Source organism: Cavia porcellus, unplaced genomic scaffold (genome assembly GCF_034190915.1).
Source record: "Cavia porcellus strain 051 isolate PalLab524CR breed Dunkin Hartley unplaced genomic scaffold, mCavPor4.1 scaffold_4, whole genome shotgun sequence".
NCBI classification, from domain to species: domain Eukaryota; kingdom Metazoa; phylum Chordata; class Mammalia; order Rodentia; family Caviidae; genus Cavia; species Cavia porcellus.
The window spans coordinates 75,153,468-75,163,834 of record NW_026947487.1 but is presented as its reverse complement, the minus strand read 5'-3'; the positions used below and the strand labels follow the sequence as shown (position 1 = coordinate 75,163,834).

General features: G+C 40.8%; 1 long non-coding RNA gene across 1 annotated transcript; it reads left to right on the top strand.

Annotated features, from left to right (window-relative positions):
* Positions 1–6,853: 6,853 nt before the first annotated feature.
* Positions 6,854–9,501, top strand: LOC134475613 (uncharacterized). The gene is made up of 3 exons (XR_010046793.1): positions 6,854–7,317; positions 8,425–8,611; positions 8,778–9,501. It is a non-coding gene; the product is annotated as an uncharacterized LOC134475613 (long non-coding RNA).
* The last annotated feature ends 866 nt before the right edge of the window (positions 9,502–10,367 follow it).

Sequence of the window (10,367 nt, the reverse complement as noted above, 5' to 3'; positions counted from 1 at the left end):
TACTTTTCTCAGTTTCTCGTTAGGCTCGTTGCCAGTTCTGAATTTTTTTCTGCTTCTTTCTCTTCCTCTTTCACTTTGTTTTCCTCCTTCTCCTCCTCTTCTTCTTTTCCTCTTAGTCCTCTCCTTCCTCCTTCCCCTGATCCTCTGCCTTCTGTTGTCTTCTCCTTCTCTTTCTTCACCACTGTTCCCCGGCTTCTTCATCCTCTCTTCCTTTTCCCACTTATTCATCTAACCTCTCCTTTTCTTTCTCCTTCCTCCTTAATCTTTGTGGTTTTTCATGTTGTACACTTGTTATTTTAATGGATATTGTTCCTAATTTTGCTTCTTTTTAAATTGCCTGTGATCTTCCCTACGTGTGAGGTATTAGAAACAAAGCAAACTACTTTATATATTCAAAAAAGTCCTTGTGATATTTTTGAGAATCTGCGTAATGCTACTTTTTCTAGGGAGTATTTACATTATGCTAAGGAAATACTTTTAGTTCAAGCTAAGATCGAATTGGTTGGCTGGATGGAATTGGATTGAATGATCTTGCTGATTTTGTTATTTCATTTTTCCCTTAAAACTTGGCCATTCACCTAAGTTCTGTACAAAAATCTGGGACAGTTATTAGGGACTTTACCCAACTATCATGGTTTGTATTTGAACATGCTTGTATTTTCATTCTGGAAGAGACTTCTCCATGCATTTTAACTTCCAGGCTGCTGCATGAAAAATGGCAAGTGTTCAAGGAGACAAATGATCTTGATCTTGGATTTAAATCTTTTCATTTACCTTCTGTCTGGTCTCATGCTTCCCAAGAGAACAGGTTGCCTTCATCAATCTGAAGCATCAAAAATCGGATTTTCAAATATTGTACTCAAAATTGTCATGATCTATGACGTATCAACCCCCATCTTCAGAAACTAAAGTGAACAAGTTTAATATGAATTGCTAGCTATCAGAGGAGGCACAGCCATTTTCAGAATCTTTGGCTTACTGACTTTCTGCACATCGAAAGAAATCTCTAACATAGTGAAAAGAAAACCCACAAACTGAGAAAAAATCCTAGTGAACTGCCCCTCAGACAAAGGACTTTTGTCTAAAACATATAAAGAATTTTAAAAAATCACACCCCCAAAATTCAAAGACCCCATCCAAAAATGGACATCTGAGATGAATAAACAATTTTCAGATGAAGAAATACAAACGGCAAATAGATATATGAAAAAGTGTTCATCATCATTAGTTATTAGAGAAATGAAAATTAAAACCTCATCTCACTCCTGAAAGAATGGCCAAGATCAAGAAAACCATCAAAAATAAATGCTGGAGAGGCTGAGAGCAAAAAGGAACTCTCGTGCATTGTTGGTGAGAGTGTAGACTAGTGCAACCATTGTGGAGGTCAGTCTGGAGATTTCTCAGAAAGCTGGGACTGGAAGCACCATTTGACCTAGCTATTCCACTTCTAGGCATATTCCCAGAAGAACTGAAAGCATCATACCACAGTGATATATGTGCACCCATGTTTATAGCAGCACAATTTGTAATAGCCAGGTCTTGGAAACAACCTAAGTGTCCATCAACTGAGGAATGGATAAAAAAGTTGTGGTATTTTTATACAATGGAGTACTACTCAGCTATAAAGAATGATCACATTGAGACATTTATAAATAACTGGCTTACTGACTTTAAGATACAGTAATTCATTAGGAACTTCAAATCTGAGGGTATTTCTTCATACATTCTTAGTATGTTCTTTTATTTTTGCAAATTTGTTGTCTCTTGCATATTTAATAGTTAAGAAAATTGTATTTACCTCTTGCTATGATGATTATTTCTATTAAAATTTAATAGGTGTTCAGAATGTTAGATTTATAACCTCTCTTTTAAGTTACATACACATATTTTATTGAGAAAAAAGCTATGATCTTTTGAACACAGAAATAAACAGCTCTTACATAGCTTCTGCTTTACTTAGCAATTTCAAAGCTGAAACATAAAAATGCTGCAATTAAAAATACATTTTTAAGTGGAATAAAATTCCCAAAGTCTAAACTTTTGCTTCCCTGTATGTCACATAAGAAACTAAAGCTAGTAAAGGGCAAATCTACATGGTTTTACAGGGAATCTTTATAAAAGTTTATTTCAAGGTACACAACCTCAATCTCAGTACATCAAGAAAGAGACCTAAGTATTGCATCATAGTTTAAATTCTGAGAGCTATGAAACTAATTTAGTTTGTGGGAGTGTGAGATATGATTTATTGTTATTTTATTAATGAAGAAACTGAGAGGTAAATGTTTTTCCTGATATATTACAATGAATAAATGTAGAACAAAGATAAGAACAGAATGTTGTTACTAGATCACTACTGATGTACTCAGGCTTTCTCTAAACCCGTACACTGCATATTGAGAAAAACAAATGTATGCAAACACACACACACACACACACACACACACACACACACACACACTTATAACACTAAATAGAACATTAAAGAGATTTCTTAAAGATTTTAAATGACCAAAAGGGACTTTTGTCTCATGTTCATTGTACGTAGAATTCAGTTTTTGTTTACCAAGAAAAGTCTAATCAGGGCTTTTGGAAGTTTTAGAAGATTGAATCATTCTAAAAGACATATCAAGTGTCTTTCTAGCAAGCTTATCATTTCAAGTTTGTGCTACTATTTAAATAGAACAGATCTTAGATAAAAACAAGTGATTAAAAAATGGTTACCCCACTGTAGTTTAAATATGGACCTTTTTTCTCCACAACATTTCCAAATTCTCAAAAACCATCAGAGAGCTCTAAGTCTGACCTGGAAATTATTAAACTCTGAGTTTAAAGATTCATTGTTGTGATAAAAAGTAATGAATGCATATTTTAAAATGCACTTCATTTCAGGGTCCTTTATTGTAATGGAGATATTAAAACATAAAAATCATTCACTTAAGTAGAATAATGTGATGTTTCAGTACATGTACACAGTGCATAACATTTAAGCTGGGATAAATGTATGTTTCCAAACATTTATCAGTTTCTTTGTATGAAAATAATTTCTTGTAGCTTTTGGAAATATACGATAGGTATTGTGTATGTAGTCATCTTACGGTACCAAAATGCATTAAATTTCTTCCTCTTATCTTACTGTAACTTACTACTAATTGGTCAGCCTTTTCCAGTCTTATTGTTCCTCTCATCTGCTCTTTTCAGGCTGGGTAGACACATTTTACTATGACCTAAACTTTTATAATTCATACACAACTGAGATCATGTGGTAATTATTCTTCTGTGCTTGTATTATTGCGTTTAACATAATTATTCCCAGATTCAGCCATGTGTCTATAGTTGAGTCATTTTCATTTTCCTTTTTTCTTCTAAACTTTTGCAATTCCTTACAGGGTTTTTATATCAGCTTCTTGTCAGATGTATAGTTTGCAGATACTTTTCTATTGTATAGGTTGTCTCTGCACTCTTTTCAGTATCTCTTTTGCTGTGAAGAAATGTTTAATTTGTTGTAATCCTGTTTTCTTCTTTTGCTTTATTCCCCTACACTTTGAGGGATCTTGTCCAAAAATTCTTGTCAATTCGTGTTCTAAAATGTTACTCCATATGTTTGTCTAGCTCTTTCATATTTTGAAAACTTACATTTAAGTCTTTAATTCACTTTGAGTACATTTTTTAAACTGATGAAATATATGGATCTAGTTTTATTCATCTGTAATTGGATTACAATTTAATTAGTTAAGTTTATTGGTACATTTTAGATACACATACTAATCACATTCCTCGTAGGGAATCTGTACCTGTACATGACATATCTTGAATCTCTTTATTTCCCAGTCCCCTTCCCTCCCTCCAACCCAGCTTCTCTTCCTTATTTAAAAAGCTTTGTTTCATTTTTTCCTTCCTGTATCAATGTTTTATTTTTTGTTTCTTCCTTTTCCCCTTCTCCCTCCATAGTTCCCCTTCCTAGCTGAGCATTTTCTTTCTGTTTCATAATATCTATTGTACATTTTGGTCCTTATTTACACTTGCGGCTTCTCACACCAGAAAAGCCAAGGTATTTATACATGTGGTTCTGATTTATTTCACTTAAGAGTATAGCTTTAAGATGTGTCCATTTACCTAAAAATGTCTCAAGTTTATGGCTGAATAGCACCCCATTGTATAAAAACCCTCCACACCTTCTTTATCTGTTCATTTGTTGATGGACATATGAGTTGTTTGCAAGATTTAGCTGTTACAAACTATGCTGCTATGAACATTTATTCCATGGAAGATGGGCATTTGGGTTGTTTCCAAGATCAAGCTATTACAAACTATGTTACTATAAACAAGGATGAGCATATATCACTGTGGTATAATGTTATTAATTCTTTCGGGAAAATACCCAGGAGGGGAATAGCTGGATTGAATGGGACCTCCAATCTTAGTGTTTTGAGGAATCTCCACACTGATTTCCACAGTGGTTATACCAGTCTACACTTGCAACAAAATGGAGAAGGAGTCTTTTCTCCACAGCCCCACTAGCATTAGTTACGTGTTGATTTATTGATGACAGCCATTCTTTCTGGAGTGAGACGGAACTTTAGTGTTTTTTTTTTAATATGCATCTCTTTAATGACCAATGATGTTGAACATTTTTTCATATATTTATTGGTCATTTGTATGTCTTCATCTGAGATGTGTGTGATCATCTCAGATGCCCATTTTTGCATTGGGTCTTTGAATTTGGGGAGCCTGAGTTTTTCAACTCTTTATATATCCTAGATTTAAATCCTCTGTCTGAGGGACAACTGGCTATATTTTTTTCCATTCCATGGATTGTCTTTTCAGTCTGTTGGTGATTTCTTTTGTTGTTCAAAAGATTTTTAGTAAGGTGCGATTCCTTGCATAAATTAATGCACATAAAAAGGTGGCGTTCCTTCAGAGAATCCTAAATAATATATCATCTCTCTCAGTAGGTTTATTAATATTTGCTTTATGTAGTTGGGTGCACCATTAATGGATAGCTCTTCTTTTTTAATTGAACTCTGTATCACTATATAGTGACCTTCTTTATGTCTTTGTATTGTTTTTGATTTAAAACATATTATATGTCATTTAAGCATAACCACTCCTGCTTTCTTTTAGACTGACATGGAGTAACTTATTCCCTCACTTCACTTTTAGTTCATACGTGGCTTTAGAATTGAAGTAAGTTTCTTAATAGCTAGGTTGACTTGCTCTATAAAAATTTAATGTTGAACATTTAAGTCACTCCATAATTTAACTTAAATTAATTAATTTACCTTGTATATATTTAAAGTAATTATCAAGGTGGGATATCTTCCCAGAGCCATTGTGTAATTTGTTATCTAATTTTTATTAAAATTCCTTTGTTCTTTTTCCTCACTGTTTTATGGGCTTCCTTCAAGGTTAGTCAGTTTATTCTAGTGGTATGTTTTGGTCACTTGCTTATTATTTTTTCTTGTCTTTTGCAGATATTTACTCTGCATTTACCATGAGGCTTTCAAAAATCTTTTGACTATAACAAGCTAGTTTGATATGATATCCATATAACATGATCATGAAATATCAATCACATCTAAAAAGTTACAAGATCAGAAAAGAAATAAAAAATAACAATTTAAAACTATCCTTTCTGCTTGTACTCTATTCTTTCACATAGCTTGAATTCTTGATGTTTCTTTAACATCTTTGTCCACTGCCTACTTTTAAAGTATTAATGTAGTTATTAACATCTTTAGTTGTTTTGCTTTTTAGCTACATAATGTAACTATGAAAAGTTTATATGATGTGTTAACAATACTACAACATTTTGAATTTTTATTTAGAGTTATTCTTTACAGTGAATGTATACCTACTAATGTTTTTGTATACTTATTAATGTGCTTTTCATTTTGAAGAACTCTAGCATTTCTCATCTGGTGGGAATATTTTATCTCACATTTTATTTGAGCATGTTTTTATATTTTCTTAATTTCTTAGTTTTGGTAGGTACCATGTTCTCAGACAATGTTTTCTTCAGCTCCATGAGATTTCACTGTTACTTTTTCCTGGCATGGTCATGTTATAATGCCATACCTTATTTTCACTGTTAGAGGAGGACAAAGTTTTCTGAAAGCTCTTATGTCTGTTGTGTGATGCTGTCTGGACATTGAGGATTAGGTGTTTACTCCTGTCTTCATCATCTGGTTTTGTTTGTGTGGTTTTTCCAAACATCCTATGCAGGCTGTTTATTTTTCCCACTGGTTTAGCACAAGGAACCTCTTTATATCCAGATTTTATGATTCTTTTGTTGATGTGTTGTTACTGTTTCTGTACTAAAAGGTGTTCTAATCCCAGGTTTATTCAGATCTAAAATTTGTTTGGTGTTCAACAACATCTGGAAGAATACCGATAAAGAGTCACCCGTCTGCCCCAAGCCTCACTATGAGACTGGGGGTAGATTCAGATGCTTCATTCACAGTCACCAGTTGTGGTCAGGCACTATACAACTCTGTTCAGCTCTGGACAGGATCACTGTGGAAAGCTCAATCCCAGGTATTTATGCCATGGCTGTTGTCCCTCATGTTTCACAACATATGTCACATGCTAAGCTATAGCGTACTATAGCATACTTAAACCCAGTGGTGCATTAGGGCAGGACCAAAGCTCACACTATTGTCATATGCCTAGTGATAAGCTTGACTCATAGTCCAAGACCCACCGAATTATTCACTCATGATGATGAATGGACTAGAAGTCCTATAGACTGGGACAGTGTTTCTCCACGTAGTTAAAGAGGCTTGTACAAAGACACTTCTGTGGAAATGGGAATTGTTGGGAGCCGCGGCCGAGCCCGGTCGCCTTACTTGGCGGACGTGAGGCCTGTAGGAAAGAGCAAAGCCTGAGCTAGATTACCCCTCCCATCGAGTGTGCTAAGATGGCGCCTGCTTCCTGCTTCCTGATTGATCATGCTGCGTAAACAACCCGACCAGCAGAACAGTCTGCCTAGTAACTACTGAAGCTAGCCAACCAGCTTGCATTACCCGCTTTGATCTGATTGGCTGCTGTAATCGCATATATGCTAGCGCCTCTTCCGCCAGAGGGAGAAGCACGGAAGGAGCCGCGGGGAGCGGACCAACAGAGGCTTCGGCCGGGAGGATTCCCGGGGCAGACTGTGAAAGGGAGAGAAAATAAAAGCGCCTTGCCACTGCCAGATCTTGTCGTGTGTTCTTCCTGCCGGCTGGGAGCGACACCGACATCTGGTGGCCCGTACGGGGAACTGATCAGCCCCGAGACGTGGCAGTGGACAGCAGTCTCCAACACAGTGCTGCAGGACAGGTGAGTAGAGGATAAACCTGGGCCCTGGGTGGCGCGCACCTACAGGGTTTTTAGACTCCTCTCGAGCTCACGCGTAAGTGGCCGGTCTCCTAGGCCTCACGAGGTGAGTCAAAATAATAGAACACAACAAGATATAAATATGGGAAACATACCGGACAAAGATGCTTAGCCCTTGGTGTTGGTCCTTCGGAGACTCCTAAAGTCCAAGGACCTCAAGGTGGGGCGTAAGACTTTAGAAAATTTCCTTGCAGAAATTGACAGCTTTGCTCCCTGGTTTCTGCCTACAGGGCATGTAAACCTACCCTCCTGGGAAAAGTTGGGCAGAGACCTTTCCCTAGCAGAACGGGAGGGTAGAGCTTCGGTCTCTGCTCGTCCGTTGTGGGAAATGATACACGCGTGCCTAAAGAGTGAGGGTAGTTACGGGGGGAGCTCTCAAGAACTTGTAGAAGTACGCAAGGTGTTTGAACAGGCACAGTCAGGAAGCTCCCGAGAAGGGTCCGTCAAGGAGGGCAGAGATACAAAAGAGGAAGCCGAGGCTCAAGCCTCGGAGTCGTCCGACACCGAGGACGAGGGGGACTTAGAAGGCGAAGGGGCCGAGAAGGCCGATTGCCAGGAGGCCGAGTCAGATAAAGAGAAGGCGCGGGGCCCTTTTGCCACGTAGCGTCGCGACCTACGCTCTGCTCAGGTAGGCTTACTAAAGAGTAGGGAGCTCCTGAGCGCCCCCTGGCGGGAAAAGGAGACAGAACCATCCGCTCCATCCTGGAACCCATTCCCGGAAGCGGTCCCTCGCCGCGAAGCCGCCGCGTGGGACCTACCCCCTCTTCAGTCAGTGTCGGAAGTGATGCCCAGGCCGCCATTTCTTGCTCGGCCGCGGCTCCCAACATCGTAAGCCAAGGCCTGCCTCCAAAGGCGCGGTTATCTATGGCATTATTCACATACAATTTTTTAAACTTAAACAGTGAAAATTGCTCCCCAGCTATGGCACATTGTACCCCATCCCCAAAAAATAAAGGATGGGTTAGATGGAAAGATGTCCTGACGGGACATTGGATGGGCCCGGATCCAGTGGTTAGCTGGAACCGAGGCGCGGTTTGTGTCTTTCCGCAGGGACCGGGACGAGAACCACTGTGGGTCCCAGAGAGGTTGACGCGTGTGACAAGTCCCTCGACTGAAGATCAGGCCTGTTCCACCAGAGGCCAACCGCAGACCCAACAACAAGATGAGCCCTAAAAGAACTGCAGGACAATCCCTTTTTGGGGGCCTGGAACGGCTTGCTCCCCTATGTGCTACCCTTGTTAGGCCCTTTATGCTCCTTGTTCTTGCTCCTGCTTATAGGACCATGCTTGCTCCGATGGGTCACATCGTTCATTAATGGACGCCTTGCGGCGGCATGTCGTCAGGTCCGCATGGTTGCCCATGCTGCTCTGGCAGCGGTCCAGAACGGGCAAAACGACCCCCAGGCATACGCATGGCTCGCTCGCATGGCCTACGACCGCGTTTAAAAGTGACAGGCTTCCCACATTCTCCTCCCTAGACAACAACATGTAGCAGGGTGGGTGAGTCAATGACGGGTAAGAGCGTGCCTCCCCAGCACGACTCAACCTAAACCAGGCCCTACCCCATGGCGCACGAAAGCCGCTGGATCGCTAGATTCCGCCCCGAATCTAGATGCCTCTCCAAAGGGGATCATAAGGAGAGACGTGAGCGTATGCCTATGTGCACCCAGGTTCCGTCTGACCTATCCCTGGCCCTGGAAAAAAGGACGAGGGCCTCAAGGCCTTGGTGGACCCTGGGACGGCCGCCCGGGTTCCAACCCAAAGGCCTGCAGTGGGCCTCAGATACAGGGCGTAGGCCTCTATGCTCGATCCAGGACGGGCTGCGATGCGCTCGTTCTTGTAAAATAAAATAGGGGGAGATATTGGGAGCCACGGCCGAGCCCGGTCGCCTTACTTGGCGGACATGAGGCCTGTAGGAAAGAGCAAAGCCTGAGCTAGATTACCCCTCCCATCGAGTGTGCTAAGATGGCGCCTGCTTCCTGCTTCCTGATTGATCATGCTGCGTAAACAACCCGACCAGCAGAACAGTCTGCCTAGTAACTACTGAAGCTAGCCAACCAGCTTGCATTACCCGCTTTGATCTGATTGGCTGCTGTAATCGCATATATGCTAGTGCCTCTTCCGCCAGAGGGAGAAGCACGGAAGGAGCCGCGGGGAGCGGACCAACAGAGGCTTCGGCCGGGAGGATTCCCGGGGCAGACTGTGAAAGGGAGAGAAAATAAAAGCGCCTTGCCACCGCCAGATCTTGTCGTGTGTTCTTCCTGCTGGCCGGGAGCGACACCGACAGGGAATCATTGCCGTTTCTGCATTTTCTGCACTGTCTATTCTCCGTGACTCGAATCTTGATACATGCTATGCTACTGAAGGTTGGGATAATGTTGTTGACGGGAGTCCTATTGTCCATATAGGCTAAAGTAGGGTCATGTCTGAGTCTCAGAGTTCCAAAGAGCTGAACAGTCTCAGGAGCACTCCAGCCACCAATGATACTGGCTAAACATCCAGTGTAATAGGGGTCTCCACCTGGTGCTAGGACAAGTACAGATGCTTCATCTCTCAGCCCTGGCCTGGAAATTGCCATATTGCCTGATACTGGGAAATTGGGTGATGGAAATAATCCTTTTGTCACCATAGACAACACCATTTCTGAAAAGGCTAAACTTGTATTTATCCTGAGAGTCACAACGGCAGAGATTTACACAGTGTGATGGTGTGGGTATGAGTACCCAGGACCACTCCAAAGTTGCTAGTAATGCATGCTGAAATTTGAGTTTGTCTCATTAGCTAGCAGATCTCCAGCTGATATCAGGGCATATCTAGAGACTCCATGTATAAAGTCTGTCCTGGGCCTAGGCTTTTTGATTCTGCCTCCTTAATCTCACTGAGTAGCACCAGTACTGAACTCTAAGAATGAAGTCCTTTGTTAAATAACATAGCTTATTTCCTGACTGATGTAATAGAGGAGGGAAGGTGGAGGTGGAAATCTGTGGCCTGGAT